Source organism: Triticum aestivum, chromosome 4B (genome assembly GCF_018294505.1).
Source record: "Triticum aestivum cultivar Chinese Spring chromosome 4B, IWGSC CS RefSeq v2.1, whole genome shotgun sequence".
Taxonomy (NCBI): Eukaryota; Viridiplantae; Streptophyta; class Magnoliopsida; order Poales; family Poaceae; genus Triticum; species Triticum aestivum.
The window spans coordinates 637,082,845-637,100,387 of NC_057804.1; the positions used below are offsets into that span (position 1 = coordinate 637,082,845).

General features: G+C 48.4%; 1 pseudogene; it reads right to left on the reverse strand.

Annotated features, from left to right (window-relative positions):
- Positions 1–9,362: 9,362 nt before the first annotated feature.
- On the reverse strand, positions 9,363–15,868 carry LOC123089515 (flavonol synthase 1-like; annotated as a pseudogene).
- Between the last annotated feature and the right edge of the window lie 1,675 nt (positions 15,869–17,543).

The window sequence follows — 17,543 nt, forward strand, 5'->3', positions numbered from 1 at the left end:
TTTGTTTAAGTGCAAATGGGTCAATCTGTCAGGAGGCGGGGTACAGGTAGACCCATAGTACGGAATGACAACAGTGGATCTGAAAAATCTTGGGTACACTGATGAACCGTTCGTCCTAGCCAATGATGTGGCACAGGTTATCTATGTGAAGGACATGTCTACCACACCGAGAAAGAGAAAAGATAAGGAAGTGAATACATCGTATGATGAGCCAAAGCGCCACATAGTTCTTTCAGGAAAAAGGGACATCGTGGGAGTGGAGGACAAGACAGACATGTCTGAAGATTATGAAAAGTTTCATGAAATTCCTTCCTTCAAAGTGAAGGCTGACCCCAGCATCCTGATAAACGATGAAGATTATCCATGGTTACGGCGCAATAAGCAAATGACACAAGCGAAGAAAAAGTGAAGACTTTCTCCCACAACTATTATGATGATACCATGCCAACTTTGTAACTGACGAGTATGATACCATTGTCCGTTTTGTACATGCACATGCTATGTGGGTCAATTTATGATACCATGCCAACTTTCAACTTTTTCAGAGTTCATTTGAAATGCTTTAATGTCTTATGGTTCGGCCCTCGTAATAATTAAAAATAGCAACAATAAGTATTTTGTTGTAAGTAGAAACAAAATAAAATAAATAAAGCAAGAAAGAAAACAAAAAAACAAAAAAAGTGTTTTCAAATTTGAAAACTAATGGCACTAACAGAAAGTTTATAAATTTCCTAAAACTAAAAGAAAAAACAATTAAAAAATAAAGCAAAAAACAAAAGAAAATAAATAATGCAGAAAACAAAAGAAAAAACAACAATAAGTATTTTGTTGTAAGTAGAAACAAAATAAAATAAATAAAGCAAGAAAGAAAACAAAAAAAATAAAAAAAGTGTTTTCAAATTTGAAAACTAATGGCACTGACAGAAAGTTTATAATTTTCCTAAAACTAAAAGCAAAAACAATTAAAAAATAAAGCAAAATACAAAAAAAATGCAGAAAACAAAAGAAAAAACAACAATAAGTATTTTGTTGTAAGTAGAAACAAAATAAAATAAAGAAAGAAAGAAAAAAAAACAAAAAAAATGTTTACAAATTTGAAAACTAATGGCACTAACAGAAAGTTTATAATTTTCCTAAACCTAAAAGCAAAAACAATTAAAAAATAAAGCAAAAAACAAAAGAAAATAAATAATGCAGAAAACAAAAGAAAAAAACTGGAAAAAAATAAATATAGCAACAATAAGTAAAGAAAACAAAAAAAACAAAAAAAATGCCTCCTACTGGGCCCCCACGGCCTGAATACGACTAGAAACCCTACTATGGGCCATGATTCAGGCCCGTAGTAGGCCCAGAAGGCCCATCAGGCAAAGCAATAGCAAGTAGGCCCGAAAGCCTGCGGTGGAGAGGAGCTCGAGAGGGGTGCGGCAGTGGGGCTTATAAACCACTGCGCGCCCCTCTCGACTAGCGAGGTGGGACTAAACTTTGGCCCCGAGGCGGGCAGCACAGAGGCCTTTGGTCCCGGTTGGTGGCACCAACCAGGACTAAAGGGTGGGCATTAGTCCCGGTTGGTGCCACCAACCGGGACCAAAGGCCGCAACACTTAGCAGTTTTCGCCAAAATCCATCTGTTTCTTCTCGCCCCGACGCCTTCTGCTCCTCGTCGCCGTCGCCGCCGAGCCCTGCCCTGACACCGTCAGGCTGGTCCACCTCGCTGTCGCCGCCGCCGAGCCACTGCCCCGACACCGTCGCCGCGCCCGCCGCCCCTGCCGGCCCTGACCCCGTCGCCGTCGCCGCGCGCGCCGCCCCTGCCCCGACCCCGTCGTCGTCGCCGCGCGCGCCACCCGTTCCCCGACCCCGTCGCCGTCGCCGCGCGCGCCGCCCCTTCCCCAACCCCGTCGCCGTCGCCCCGACCACACGCCGCCGCCTTCGGTCCAGCCGCCTGCGCCCTTTTCTCTTATTTTTTTGTGCATTTTATGTATATGTTCTCTGTGTATATATGTATATGTTCTCTGTGTATATATGTTCATATATGCAAAAGTTAGATTTTAGAAAAACTTTATATATGCAAAAGTTTATATCTGCAAAAATTTATACATATATGTAAGTATATATGTATGTATAGATGTATGTATGTGGATTCATGAGGGGGGTCGATATACCCCCTCTCCGATAGCATTTTTGTGCATTTTAGGTTAGTGTATATATATGTTGATGTATATATGCAAAAGCTAGATTTTTAGAAAAAATACTATTTTTTTCTGTTGATGATATGATGATGTTTTTTTTCATATATGCATTTTTTCATATATGTATTTTTTTTAAGTTGTTAGTAGATATCGATTTTAGGTTAGTGCATTTTATCACTGATTTTAGGTTAGTTGATCAATTTAGTGCATTTTATGTTTGTTGCATTTTAGGATAGTGCATTTTATGTTAGTGGAGAGGAAAAAGTAAAACAAGGAAAAGGAAAATAAGTAGAGAAAGAAGGAGAAGAAGAAGGAGAAGACGAGGAGAGGAAGAAGAGAAAGAAGAAGAAAAAAAGAGGAGAAGAAGAAGGAATAGAGGAGCTTCTTCTCCTTTTTTTCTCCTCTTTTTTCTTCTTCTTCTTCTTAATTTTTATCGGGAACGAGGGTGTTGAGGATCGCCGGGGGGTCGAGGGTCGGGAACTAGGGTAGAGGGTCGATGGTCGTTAAGGGGTCAAGGGTCGAGGGTTTCAGGGTCGAGGGTTCGAGGTTTCTAGGGTCGAGGGATCGAGAGGGTCGAAGGAAGAAAAGAGGAAGAAGGAAGAAAGAACAAGAAAAAGAATGAGAGGAAAAAGGAAAATAAGAAGATGAAGAAGAGGAGAGGAAGAAGAGGAGAAATAAATAAGAAGAGGAAAAAAGAAGAAAAAGAAGAGGAGAAGAAGAAAGGAATAGAGGAGAAGAAGAAAAAATAGAAAAAATTTCTATTTTTTCTTCTTCTCCTCTATTCCTTTCTTCTTCTCCTCTTTTTTTTTCTTCTTCTTCCTTCTTCCTTCTTCCTCTTCTCTCCCTTTTCCTTAATTATTTTACTTTCTCGTCGTTGTCGCGTCGTTGTCGATATAACCCCCTCGAGATAACTTCGACATGAGGGGCGGTCGATATAAATACCCCCCTCGGCCCTCTCGCTCGACCAAAACTCTCGAGGACACCCAAACCCTAGAGAGAAAACGATGTTGGTCTCCTACCCCCTCCCGCCGCGCCCCTACCCGACAAATTAACTCTCTCGAAGCGTTGTCGTGTCGAGGCGATCCCAAACCCTAGAGAAGCAGCGTCGAGGCCACTAACACGATTCCTTATTGTGATTAGCTGGCTAGTTCTACGTTTGCCATCTGTACCATATATAAACATGTTGTAAATATTTGCAGAAACTATGGAGCACTGCCGAGACGAAGAAACAGAAGCGATATTGAGGGACATAATCGCAAATGGAAGGGATGAAGTTGCGTCATTTCTCCTCAACTCCGTTGGTCAGCTGGAAGAACGGGGTGAAGAAGAGGGCTATGTTCATGATGGCTTCGGCCCATTAATGCTGGTACAAGAACAGGACTATGTTCATGATGGCTCCGATGACACAATGGAGGAACAAGAAGGAGACCGTGCTGACTGCTCCGGTGACCAAACCGAGCCCGGCCAGGTATATATATTAGTTGAGCCCGTGCTGACTAGTTAATTGATGCTTCCATTGTTTTGGTATATGTACACATATTAATTACTCTCGTCTTTCTTCCTTATAATTTCTAGCCCTCCGGATCGAGCACAACTTCGGTAAGGAGACGAGGCCCGAAGAAAAAGTTGAGCTCGAATGAAAAGTTTGAGATCATAGAAATCGCGCCCGACGGCGAACCGATTGAACCCATCCGGACAAGGAAGGCATTTTCTTCTCAGTGCGGGGTTCTTGTTAGGGACAAGATCCCGATCAGCATCCAACAATGGTATAAGCCTAAGGAGGAAGACCCTGAGGTGTCTTATGTCAATGATATGCAGAAAGAAGATCTTTGGACTCAGCTGAAGGCAAATTTCACCCTACCGCCAGAGGAGGATCCGGAGAAGCCAATTAAAGAGGAATTAATCAAGTTTGTGCTCTTAAGAAGATGGCAACCCTAATGAGGAGGTGGAGGAAAGAGCTGAACCAGTTTGTCAAAAATAAAAAGACACCAGAATTCATCGGCAAATATGAGAAGATCAAAGATCAGTGGCCCGCATTTGTGGCCCACAAGACATCGGAAAAGAGTAAGAAGATGTCGTAGACAAACAAGAAAAATGCTGCGAAGAAGACGCTTCACCATCGCACGGGGTTAGGTGGCTACCTGCAAGCCCGGCCTAAGTGGTCCAAGGCTGAGAATGATCTGCTTGAAAAAGGGATCGAACCAGAGATAATGAGATGGCCAGACCATTGCCGGACTTGGTTCTTCGGGTCTGGCGGAACCTTGGACCCTGTAACAGGGTTTTGCCAGTGGATGGACGAGCAACTGGAAATACCAGTCAAGAACCTTCAACACTATATCAATGCAGCGCAGCGAGGGACGTTCCTTTCAAACAGGGAGAAGGACGAGCTCAAAATAGCCCTTGGGAATCCTGAGCACCCTGGACGGACACGAGGCACGCCAGGCTCCATTTCGTGGAAGGTTGATTTTCCGGACGGAGGGGGTTACAAAACCCATGAGAGGAGGAAGAAACTGGAGCAAGACCAACTGCAGGCGCTGCATGAAAGGGTAATGGGGATAGAGGATCGAGAAGAGGAACGAGAAGCAGCAGATCGCAGCAAACGACCTGCCGAAGCTTCCCCCGAAGCTACCCCACCATCTCAGCGGAGAAGCAGCGTGACTTCCACCGAGCTACTTCAGCCGGAGCATGTCTTGACGGCTCCTGCCAGCTATCCCATGGATGGTATCACGGAGTCTCAAAATCGCCACATGATGGCGCGATGGATGACTTTGAAGGTCAAGGCGGCTGTTGGCCAAGTTTATCCTAGTGGACCCGGCACAACTTATCACTGCCAGCCGACTCCAAAAGGATATGCTAAGGTGATGGTGGATGAAATAACGAAGGGATTTGAGGACCTCGTGCTTGACCACCCTACCGGTGAAGGGGAGACTAGGCTGGGTTCTGCTCTGAAGACTCCATGCCTATGGAAGAAGGAGCTCATCAACCTTCTGAACTGGACGCCTCCGCCTCCTCCTCCTGCTCCGGCGAGTCAGGGCACTCCGCCTCCTCCACCTCCTCCTCCTCCGGCGAGTGACGATCAGGGCACGCGTGGCGGCACTCCGCCTCCTTCTCCGGCGCATGGCGGCACTCCGCCTCCTTCTCCGCCTGCGCCGGTGCTCCAGAGCAGCCAGCAGCATCCTCCTTCTCCGCCTCGCCAGCAAGGGCGGAAGAGACCCGCCGCCGCCCTGGCTGCTCCGGCGCGTCGTACACCTTCTCCTCCGCCTCGTAAGAAAGCACGAAAGAAGACAGACGCCGCAGCCGCTCCGTCTGCTCCGGCGTCTAGCAGCACAACCAGAGGCGGGAGGCAATACAAATACGGTCCATCATCTCTCAAGCCTCTAGAGAAATTACCGTACGAGAGGTCCGAGGAGGAAAACGATACGATTGTGCGGACCCACGTGAAGGAGTTATTTGAAGGGGTGAAAGCAAAGAGACATCCACCTCCGGAGGAGAAGGTAGATCCGGTGAAAGCAAAGCGCACTATCGATGCCCTGAGGAAACCACCAAAGTCTCCGCCGAGAACCAACTATGAGCGCATTACTGAACATACATATCTCCAAGCCCAGCGGTCGGGAACTACTGTTAGTGCTAAAAGGTCAAAAGAACGAGCAAAAGGGAAAAAATTGCCCAGCTCGGCGAACAAGCACAACAATCGTGCCCCCCGCTCAATGTGTCTAATGCTCCGGGGATGGTGGCCGGTTATGGCAATCTTGACGATTACCTGCCTGACAGTGCACTTCCTGATTTCTTGGAGGTGGACGAACATAGATACGAGTACGGGAAGCCTCTTGTCAAAGATGAAAAATCTCTGACAACAATGATGCGAAGATTCCATAATTGGTACATGGAAACCTGCAGAGAGTCTGAGGGTAAGAATGCTTTGTATTTGCATATTAAAGAGGAGCACGATCTCGTTGCAAATGATCTGTTGACTGTTCCATTTGAGGAGTTCTTCGAGTTCTTCAATCAAAAGGCCCTCGATAAATTAATGGTCTTTTGCTACTGCCTGTAAGTACTATTTCTATCATTAAGTCTCTATATATAGCTCGGCTCTTTCATTGCATGTATTTATAATTAATTATCCTTAATATATTATGCAGATTGAAGATCGTCGAGTGCAAAAAACAAAAAATTTATGATATTGGGTTCATTAACACAAATATCATAGATGTATTTCTGGTTGAAAAGAACGTCAAAGAGGCCGAGGACAACTTGCTACAATCGTTGATCAAAAATCAAAACAAAGATACCATACTCTTTCCTTACAACGGCCCGTGAGTGTTACTGTCGTGTGCATATTCGGTTTCCCTTATTACTCAAACGAGCTTATAGTAATGTAATTGATGAGTTATGCATGCGTGCGCAGGTACCACTATATTCTTCTGGAGATTAAGCTTGAGCGTGGACTAGTAACCGTCTTAGACTCAAGACGGAAAGATCCCAAAACCTATGCGGACATCACTGAAATGCTCAGCAAGTAAGTTCAATCAATCATTATCGCACCGTATCGGCAACATTTTGTTCATTTCCTGATATCTCAAGTAATAATAATTATTTTCTTTGTCTTGCAGGGTTTGGAAACAGTTCACCGCAGAAGCTCCGGGACTGCCGAAGGAGCTGCGATATACATACCCGAAAGTAAGTACTACTGGCTAGCTAGTTGCGCGCATCTCCCGTTGATTCTATAGCTATACTTTCATCAGTGCCATTTATAATGCTTCATTATCAGTTTGATTGACCTCTATTTCTCGTAAAGTGCTTGTGGCAGGAGGAAGGGAATGATTTCTGTGGATACTACGTGTGCGAGTTCATCCACACCACGACTTTGAAAAACAAGCGGGGCTACTCTAGAAGACAATATGAAGTGCGTAAGCAATAATATTCACAATTTCATTTTATTACACCATCATTTCTGTTGAGTTTCATTCATATGTATGTATTAATTAACCCCCTTCTTCAAATTAGATGTGGCAGATGCGGGATGAACTCCTAGAACCAGATCGCATGAAAGCAATTCAAGAGGAATTGGCGGGATTCTTTCTTGACCACGTCATCAGTAAAGCCGGAGAATACCATGTGGAAATTGATTTCAAATGCTAGGGGTTTGTAATTAAGAGATCTTATACATATTGTACATGTATGTAGCCAGTAGCGTCGGATACATGATACGAAAACTTGTTGTTCGACCAATCTCTCGGAGAAGGAGAGGTCGATCGATCACTTCTCTCGGTATGCATGACGAACTTCTGTACTGAATGGTTCTCTCGATCACTTATGTATATATAGTATGTAGCGTCGACCAAGCACGGACATAAGAGAGGACACTTCTCTCTATTAATTAGCTAGCTAACACAATATATGAAACACCTAAATTAACCCCCCAAAACCCCCAACCTCCCCTCCTTAAAAAAAACAAAAACCCCAGCCACTGGAATGCTGACGCGTGGATGCCTTTTGGTCCCGGTTGGAACCACCAAACGGGACCAAAGGCCCCCTCACTGGGCTCGGCGCACAGGGCCACGTGGAGGCATATTGGTCCCGGTTCGTGTTTGAACCGGGACTAATGGGTGAAGGTATTAGTAACGACCCATTAGTCCCGGTTCATGAACCGGGACTAAAGGCCCTTATGAACCGGGACTATTAGGTGTTTTTCTACTAGTGCTACCTCTATAGTGGAGAGTAACATATTTATAGTGTCATGTAGCACTTTATTTATTAGGTTATAGATGTATCTTGTCTTGATATGTGTGATGTTACTCATACTATGAGTAACTAGCTATGTTATCACATGTCTCCATTTTTTCGTTAATTACTTGTCATATCATTTATTTTGTCTAGATATATGTGTGATGTTATCATTTATATTACTTCCAGTGTGGGGAGTCTAAATGGATTTTTATGACGAGGTGGCCGCTGCGACACATCGAGAGAGCTGACTTGTCCGCTCGTGCGAGGCTGATGATTGATTAACGATAATGCACTGATTCACGTCGACCACACGCAGAAACTGTCACTTTTTATTGGCTGATGTCTTTATTTAAGGTCAATTCTTTCTAGGTCGAATGTGAACATCAAATTTATTAGTAATCAGGACATCTCATACCGTCTTTCCCCCGGGCAGGATCTCGAACGGCAGGGTTCCGGAGGCACGTGCTCTCCCGACCAACCGTGCATGCGGGGGATGGGATCGCCGAAGGGCGGAGGCCCACGACTGAGTCGACGCACTCCCGGCAAAGGAGTCTTCGTTCCCGAAGAAGGGTCGGATACCTGTGAACGGAGTCGACGAATCCCGGGAACGCAACGAGCCCACGGTCCGACGTCTCGGCCAATGGCGCATTGTTAGCGACTCGTTAATTAATTTCGGATTAATTAATTCGTTTCTAACTGGCAAAAATAAGCTTCGGCTTGTTCCCGCAACCCGCGTGGCGGGCGGCGGTGGAGGAGGAGCGCGCGTGCCTCTTTCCAAGCTCCCAATGGCAAATGATAAAGCGGCCCTTATAAAGAGGTCTCAACTCTCCTCAACTAGTAAGGTGGGACTAAACATCCCATCACCTAGCATATCATACATGAACCTCAAGATTAATCAGGAATCATTGTTCATATGGGCGTAAAGCCCATCTATGATTCAACAGTTAGGACATCAAATCAATGCCTCGGTTGGTCGAGCCTTCAAAGCCCGAAGAGCTCCGCTCGCTTTTGGTTGCAGTATGTCCAGAATGTAATGAATTTTCATGTTTCTATGAAACCCGTCGTGTTTGCATGAATCTCTTCCGGTTTATATTAAAATCCGTCCGGTTTGCACGGATTCATCTGCTTGATTCAAAATTTGTTGAAATGTATGCAAGTAGCGTTGAATGACAGCCTCCGGCATCAGTGTATGCATTAGGAAATTTGCAGCTCGGCGTTGGAGATACCCTAAACTTTAGGGGTGTAAACTAGTGTTTTACACTGGTGTTTATAATAATCCAAGCGCTCGTTTGGGGAAAAAGAGTGGCCTCTGTATTTTCTACACTGGTGTTTTGCTTAAAACGATGAAGCAAGCGCGCCCTCAATGGATTTTAGTGACGAGGAGGTGGCGGCGGCACATCACACGGTGAAGATAAAAGAGAGAAAATAACCATCGTCATACTTCGTTCGCCTATGAGCGAGATTGTTGGTTGAACACTGAAGCTTTGCAGGGTGAAAATTGATATCACTGCATTTGCTCACGCGTGCAAGCAATGCATAGCCGGCGGCGGCTCGGACGTCTACTGCGGTAGCTTGTTGATCCTGCAGTATCTGTAGTTCTCGAACGTCTTGGCCTTGTAGTCGTACTTGGCAGGGATCTCGCCGGCGACGAGGCGCGGGTGGGGCGCGACGAGGTACTCTCTCCGCGGCTCCACGAACACCGGCCACGACATCCGCGTCTTCTCCCTGCTCACCGTCGCCCGGTGCAGCACCGACCTGTACCTCCCGTTACTAAAAATCTAGCACAAACACACGTGCGGGACGTTCAGTTGACGACACGGTACGATCAAAGTGAAGAACAAATGGAGTGTTAGCTTGCCTCGATCTGGTCGCCGACGTTGACGATGAGGGCTCCTGGCACGTGCTCGACGTCGTACCAGAGGCCGTCCATGGACACCTGGAGTCCCGGCACGCCGTTGGCCACGAGGACCGTGAGCGCGCACAGGTCAGTGTGCGGCGCGAAGCCGAGCGCGAGCTCTGGCTGCGGGCACGGTGGGTAGAAGTTGACCATCTGAATGAGCACCAGGCCGTCGTCGCCGCCCCCGAACGCCTCCGCCATGGCGCCCTCCTCCAGGCCCAACCCCGCCGAGAGGCGCTCCAGTACCTCCAGCGTCAGCCGCAGGATGCGGCCGCAGTACGCCTCGTTGGCCTGACGGTACCCCCTGGTGTAAGACAATAAGTTTTGGGAACCAGCACAACCCTCTAGGGGTGGCTTATCTCATTATATATAATGGTTGTGTTACAATACGTACATAGGTACAGAAGTTATACATAGTCTAACACCTTCCCTCAATCTTAGTCACTTTCTAAAGAACTGAGAAGGGTAAGATTGCGCCTACAAGCCTCAAACTGTGGCAGTGGTAAAGGCTTAGTGAAGATATCTGCAAGTTGATCCTTAGACGAGATAAACTTGATCTGAAGTTGCTTCTGTGATACACGTTCCCGTACAAAGTGATAGTCAACTTCAATGTGTTTCGTTCGGGCATGAAATACTGGATTTGCAGAAAGGTATGTAGCACCGATGTTATCACACCAAAGAATAGGAGGCTGTGGTTGAGACAAACCCAACTCCTGAAGCAAAGACTGCACCCAAATAATCTCTGCAGTAGCATTAGCCACAGCCTTGTACTCAGCTTCAGTACTGCTACGTGACACAGTAGCCTATTTCCGAGCACTCCAGGCGATCAAATTAGAGCCAAAGAATACTGCGTAACCCCCCGTGGATCGCCTGTCATCTGGGCTACCAGCCCAATCTGCATCAGAGAAGGCCGAAAGGACCCGAGAGGAAGTCGGCCGAATATGCATACCAAAAGTCAGGGTGAACTAAACATAACGAAGAATGCGTTTAACAGCAGCCCAATGAGTATCTCTGGGAGCCTGAAGATACTGACAAACCCTGTTAACAGCATAAGAGATATCTGGTCTCGTGATCGTCAAGTACTGAAGTCCACCAACAATGCTTCTGTACTCTGTGGCATCCGCAGGAGACAAAAGCTCACCATCAACAGCTATTATCTTGTCGGTAGACGACATGGGTGTGGTGGTCGGTTTGCACTTCAGCATGCCGGCTTTTTGTAACAACTCCAAGGAGTACTTCTTCTGCGTAAGGACAAGACCAGTAGCACGAGAAGTGACCTCAACTCCAAGAAAGTAGTGAAGCTTCCCAAGATCTTTGACCGCAAAATCAGCACCAAGAGAGCAGACAAGAGCATCAGCAGCATACTGAGAAGAGCTGACAAGGATAATATCATCGACATATACCAAAAGATACATAGTGACTTCTGGCTTCTGTAGAAGAAATAATGAAGTGTCAGCAGTGGACGGCACAAACCCATGAGCACGAAGCGCAGAGGCAAGGCGGGCATGCCAGGCACGAGGAGCTTGCTTCAAACCATATAGTGCTTTGGAAAGACGACAGATATAGTCAGGACGATCAGGATCAGAGAAACCAGGCGGTTGTTTCATATAAACCTCTTCCTCCAAAAATCCATGTAGAAAAGCATTCTGCACATCAAGTTGACGAAGGGACCAACCACGAGAAACAGCAATGGAGAGAAGAAGCCGAATAGTGGTAGGCTTGACGACAGGACTGAAGGTGTCCTCATAGTCAAGACCATGACGCTGCCGAAAACCGCGAGCAACAAGTCGCGCTTTGTAACGCTCAATAGATCCATCCGAATGCTTCTTCACTTTGAATACCCATTTTGAGTCAATAACATTTACCCGTGATGGTGGAGGAACGAGAGTCCATGTCTTGTTACGAAGAAGAGCATGAAACTCCTGCTCCATAGCCTCTCGCCAATGTGGAATGCGCAGGGCAGCCTGATATGAGCGAGGCTCAGAAGATGGATCCGCAACAGCAGCAGCCAAACAAGCAGCCAACCAAGCAACCGTACCATCCGTACGTTCCTTAGGTTTGAAAATGCCACTGCGACTGCGTGTATGTGGTCGAGACACAGGAACCACCGAGGTCGACGGAGCAGCCTGCAATGGGCTGGAGGACAGCGACGTTGACGAGTCAGCCGGTGACGAGGAGCCAGGCACGGTAGCCTCGGACTCAGTCGGCGAAGAAGGCCGGCCCACCGGCGAAACCGGCAGAGCAGACGAAGCAGCTGGCGACTCCGGCATCCCAGACCGGGCCGATGGCGAGCTCGGCATAGTGGGCCGTGGCGTGGCCGGTGTCGCGGGCCGATCCGCTGATGAAGGCGACGTGAGGACCCGAGCCGCGGGCAAAGACGGCGTGACGGGCCGAGCCACGGGCGACTCGGCGACCGCTGGCGAAAAAGGCCAAGCCGCTGGAGACTCGGCGATCACTGGCGTAGCAGACCGAGCAGTGGAGATGCTCAGTGCGACGGGCTCGTCGGGTGACCATGCATGGGCACGCGAATCGATGCCATGCAACAGAGGGCGATCGACATGCCCACCAGAAGACGACGATGATGATGGTGAATCCTCCAACAGCTCCAAACGAGCTCCACGTCCGGTTCCTGCACCATGGTTAGGTAACAGCAAAGGAGAGTATGCAACATCATCAAATTGGTCAGAAGCAACAGAGGATGAATGCAGGGATGGTGGTTCGACAGTGGACACAGGAAGGTTGGCAAAGGGAAAAACATGCTCATCAAACACGACGTCCCGAGATATATAGACACGATTAGTGGGAACATGAAGACATTTGTAACCTTTATGAAGAGAGCTATAGCCAAGGAAAACACACTTCTTAGAACGAAAGTCAAGCTTGCGCTTGTTATATGTACGAAGATGCGGCCAGCAAGCACACCCAAATACCTTGAGAAAGGTATAATCAGGTTGTTCATTAAGGAGAACCTCAATGGGAGTCTTCATGTTTAAAACATGAGTAGGAGTACGATTGATGAGAAAGCATGCAGTGGTGAAAGCATCACTCCAAAACCAAAACGGAACAGATGCATGGGCCAAAAGAGTAAGACCAGCTTCAACAATATGACGATGCTTACGTTCGACTGAACCATTCTACTGATGTGTATGTGGACATGCTAAACGATGAGCTATCCCAAGCGACTGAAAGAAGGAGTTGAGGTTGCGATACTCGCCCCCCCAGTCCGACTGGACATGAACAATTTTGTGCTTGAGAAGACGTTCAACATGTTTTTGAAACTGAACAAAAATATCAAACACATCAGATTTGCGTTTAATAAGGTAAAGCCAGGTAAAGCGACTATAAGCATCAACGAAACTGATATAGTAATTATGACCACTGACAGAAGTCTGAGCAGGACCCCATACATCTGAAAACACAAGTTCTAACGGATGTTTCACCTCACGACTGGACTCCGAAAAAGGAAGTTGATGACTCTTCCCCTGCTGACAAGCATCACACACTGCTACATCTTTATTACTAGACAAACTAGGAAGCTCATGACGACGCAAAATATGACGGACAATAGGTGTGGCCGGGTGACCAAGACGAGCATGCCACTGTGATGGAGAGACCCGAACTCCACTGAAAACGCGAGCGACGCCAGGATGCTCCAGACGGTAGAGGCCCTGGCACAACCGCCCACTAAGAAGAATGTCCCTCGTGCCCCGATCCTTAATAAAAAGATCAAAAGGGTGAAATTCACAAAGCACATTATTATCACGTGTGAGTTTAGGAACCGAAAGAAGATTGCGGGTCACAGATGGAACGCGAAGAACATTGCGAAGCTGAAGACTCCTATTGGCATGTCTAGTGAGAAGAGATGCTTGACCAATATGAGAGATGTGCATACCTGCTCCATTGGCGGTGTGGATCTTGTCGGAGCCATGATAGGGTTCACGAGTGTGAAGCTTCCCCATCTCGCTGGTCAGATGCTCTGTCGCCCCAGAGTCCATGTACCTGTGTGGATCGATGGAGTAGGACTGAGTGTGTCCCTGGTGCTTCTGCGGTGCGGGACGATCAGCCATGGCGACCTGACGGGCATTGTTGCGTGTATCTTTGCCGTCATTGCCAAGACCAAGGAAGCTTCGCTGGAAGCGCTTATGACACTTGGAGGCCCAGTGCCCATCGCGGCCACAAAGCTGACACACACGTGGACCGCCAGCCCCCGGTAAGGTCGCAGTAGGTGGGGGGGCCGAGGCGGGCGACGGTGGCAGCCCCAAGGGAGACCGGGGTGATGAAGAAGAGCGGCCACCCTTGGTGGCGACGTTGGCCGAGAGAGAGCCAGTGCCCCTGGTGCGGGGAGTCTCGACCCGTTTCTCAGTGAGAAGAAGCCGAGAGAAAACCTCGTGTGCCAACATGGGTGTCGAGTTACCCCGCTCGTTGATGATCTCGACTAAGGCATCATACTCCTCATCAAGACCATTGACAATAAACGAGTTGAACTCGGAGTCGGTGAGGGGCTGTCCAATGGAGGCCAATGTGTCGGCAAGGCCCTTGACCTTGTTGTAGAACTCAGTGGCCGTGGAGTCAAGCTTCTGACACTCTCCAAGCTGACGACGGAGTGCAGAGACACGAGCCTGAGACTGCGCTGCAAAGGTGCGCTCAAGGATGGTCCAGGCCTCATGAGACGTCTTCGCGAAGACAACAAGGCCGGCAACTGCCGGCGAGAGCGACCCCTGAATGGAGGAGAGGTTCGCCTGGTCCTGCCCCGTCCAGACGCGATGGGCCGGATTGTAGACCGGACCGTGCACGCTGTCTACCAGCGCGGGTGGGCAGGGAAGCGATCCGTCGACGTAGCCTAGCAGGTAGTGACTCCCCAAGAGCGGGAGAACCTGCGCACGCCAGAAGATGTAGTTGTCTGCGGAGAGCTTGATGGTGATGAGATGACCGAAGTGAAACGGCGGCGGCGAAGACGATCCCATCGAGGAGGCTGCCTGGGGTGCAAACACCATGGAGGCAGCCGGAGACACCGAAGCCGATGCGGGAGGAGGCGGGACCGCAGCCAGGGGGGGCGCCGCAAAGCTCGCGGCCGGTGCGGACGCCGCAAGGCCCGCGGCCGGGGCGGACGCCGCCAACCCCGCCAGCGGGGCGGTGTGATCCGCTCGCGGCAGGAGCGGCGGGACGACGCCTGTGGAATCCGCAGCGGACGGCGGCGCCGCGGTGTGGACCACGAGGTCACGCCCGAGCGAGGGCGCCGGCGGCGTGGAGAAGACGGAGCCGATGCTCCTTGTCCCGATCGGAGCCGGAACGGAGACGGCATCGAGCGGGAGGTTGAGCAGAGCCGCAAGAGAGGCCGGGAGGAAGCCCGCAGCAGTGGAACCGGTGGTGGCGGCGCTCGACATGGCGGCGGCGCGATCGGTGGCGCGGCGGCGGCGGTGAAGGCGGCGGCGGCTGCGGCGGCGGTGCGGGTATTAGGGTTTAGAAGCGGAAGCGATCGTAACCTAGCGTGATACCATGTAAGACAATAAGTTTTGGGAACTAGCACAACCCTCTAGGGGTGGCTTATCTCATTATATATAATGGTTGTGTTACAATATGTACATAGGTACAGAAGTTATACATAGTCTAACACCTGGGTTTGTCCGGCCAGAAGCCGTGGTTCACCGCGGCCGGCGGTGAGATGGTGTGGAACAAGTTGTCGGACCATATCTTCCTGTCGCGGCCGGGTCCATGGCGTACCGCTGCTTCTCCTCCTGCGGGAGCGCGAAGAACTCCCGCCCCACGCGCTGCAGCTCCGCCACGGCATCCGCCGGCACGCCGTGGTTCACCGCCTGGAAGATCCCCCACTCCGTCGCCGCCTCCACCATGCGGCAGCCGGCGTCCGGCAAGGACATGTCGACCACTGGGATCTGCAGCGGTGAGGCCCCGCGGAAAGTGGTGGCGCGCGGCCGCTCGTGCTCGGGCCGCACGAACTCCGGCGGGAGCGCACCCAGCGAGGACGCCAAGGCCTGCACGCTCTGCACCACCCCCGCCATACCTCGAATCAACCAGTTCAAGATTTCTTTGTACTGCGCGCTTCGTCGTCACGATGTTTTTACTCGTTTTTGGTTTAGTTGGTGTGCATCATTATATATTGGATTGGAAAAAGCTTGAGAACAACCGACTGATTTAACCCGCGGAAAGTGGTGGCGCGCTGCACTGTGTTCAGACAGGGATATCTGTCTTTTTTCAGTTTATATAGGCTGTCCATGTGCTCCACGTTCACACGGGGTAAGATTTTGACGTTTTAGCTGCACACTAAGCTAGCTAGTACTCCCTCCATAGGAAAAGAGTCAATTACACCGGTGGTGCTACAACTTGGTGTAAACGGCCACTTTAACTTGTGGTGAACATCGAAGTGATGCAAAAACTTAGATTGGACGTGCAAATACTGTGCTAAGAGCAACTCCAATGAGGCGACCCAAACGGACGACAATTTCGTCCGCTTTTTGTCCATTTGGGTCGGCCGCCCGCCCGGCGTCCGCCCTGTTTTAGATATGGGTCGGCAGCGCGCCCAACGCGCCAACCCATATATGAATTTGCATAGTTTGAATCAAACATAGTTTGGACCGAATAAAATAGCATAATTATTACAAGCCGAATAAAATAAAAATGTCTCACATAGTTCTGTAAACGAATAGAAAAAGATAAATCTATTGGTTGCCAAGATAAGCCCACATATGCTCAACCAAATCATTTTGCAGTTGCACGAGATTTCCAATCACGCATGTCTTAATGAAATTGGGTAAACTGTTCAAACTTTGCCACTCCTCCATGCTCTGGCACAACATTCTCACCCTGAAACTGAAACCCTTGATCGTATAGGTGTTCTGGGCGCTCGTCTTCTACGATCATACTAGTTAACCCGTTGCGCCAAATGGCGCAGAGGCTCCTTGATCTCATGTGTGCTTTGAATATAAAATCATGTATTAATTGTTTTACTTTTGGACAAACAGTATGTAACAAATGGAAAATAAAACCATGTATTAATTGCATCAATATTTTTTAGTAAATTAGCTTCACAATATCAGCTCTTTTCCATAACCGGGGGAAAATGAGTTATTTAGATGAATGGTTGTGTCTACATTGTTCATATAGGAATGTATTAAACGACAGATGTTGAGCACGTGCCCATAGAAACATGAATTGCATACGTTATAAATACTTATAACATAAGTACCATTACTTCTTACACACATAGCTTGGCAAGTCTTGGTTTAAAGAGGGAGCTAATTATAGAATTGCATCTAGCTTCTGCAGCTACGGCAAGCAAAAGGAGCAGAATACAACATAGATTGGAAGGCCCAGGTTCTAGAAACCCATCCTGATGGCTCTTAGCTTCTTTTCTGACTTGATCACCTGACGTTTGAGGGTCACTGATAATCTTATCTACAGGTCCTTTCCCAGGTGACATATTCAACGCCATTACGTTGGATATATGATGAGATAATCCATGCATGTACCTTGTTAAGACGAACCAGCCCATAGCATTTTGCTTCTTCTCATATGTAGCAATCATTAGCTTGTTCTAGATGGACCTGATCTTTGTCTTCATTTTCTTCTTGTTGTACCTAGCTATATTAAGCTCATGTTTTAGAGACCGATTTTCCTCCTCGAGTTTCTTCATGGTGCTGTAATTATAGTCTCTTATCTCTGTCTTCACTGTGCATTTAATGTATCCAATTGCTTCCATAGCAGCACTGTCTTCTGACA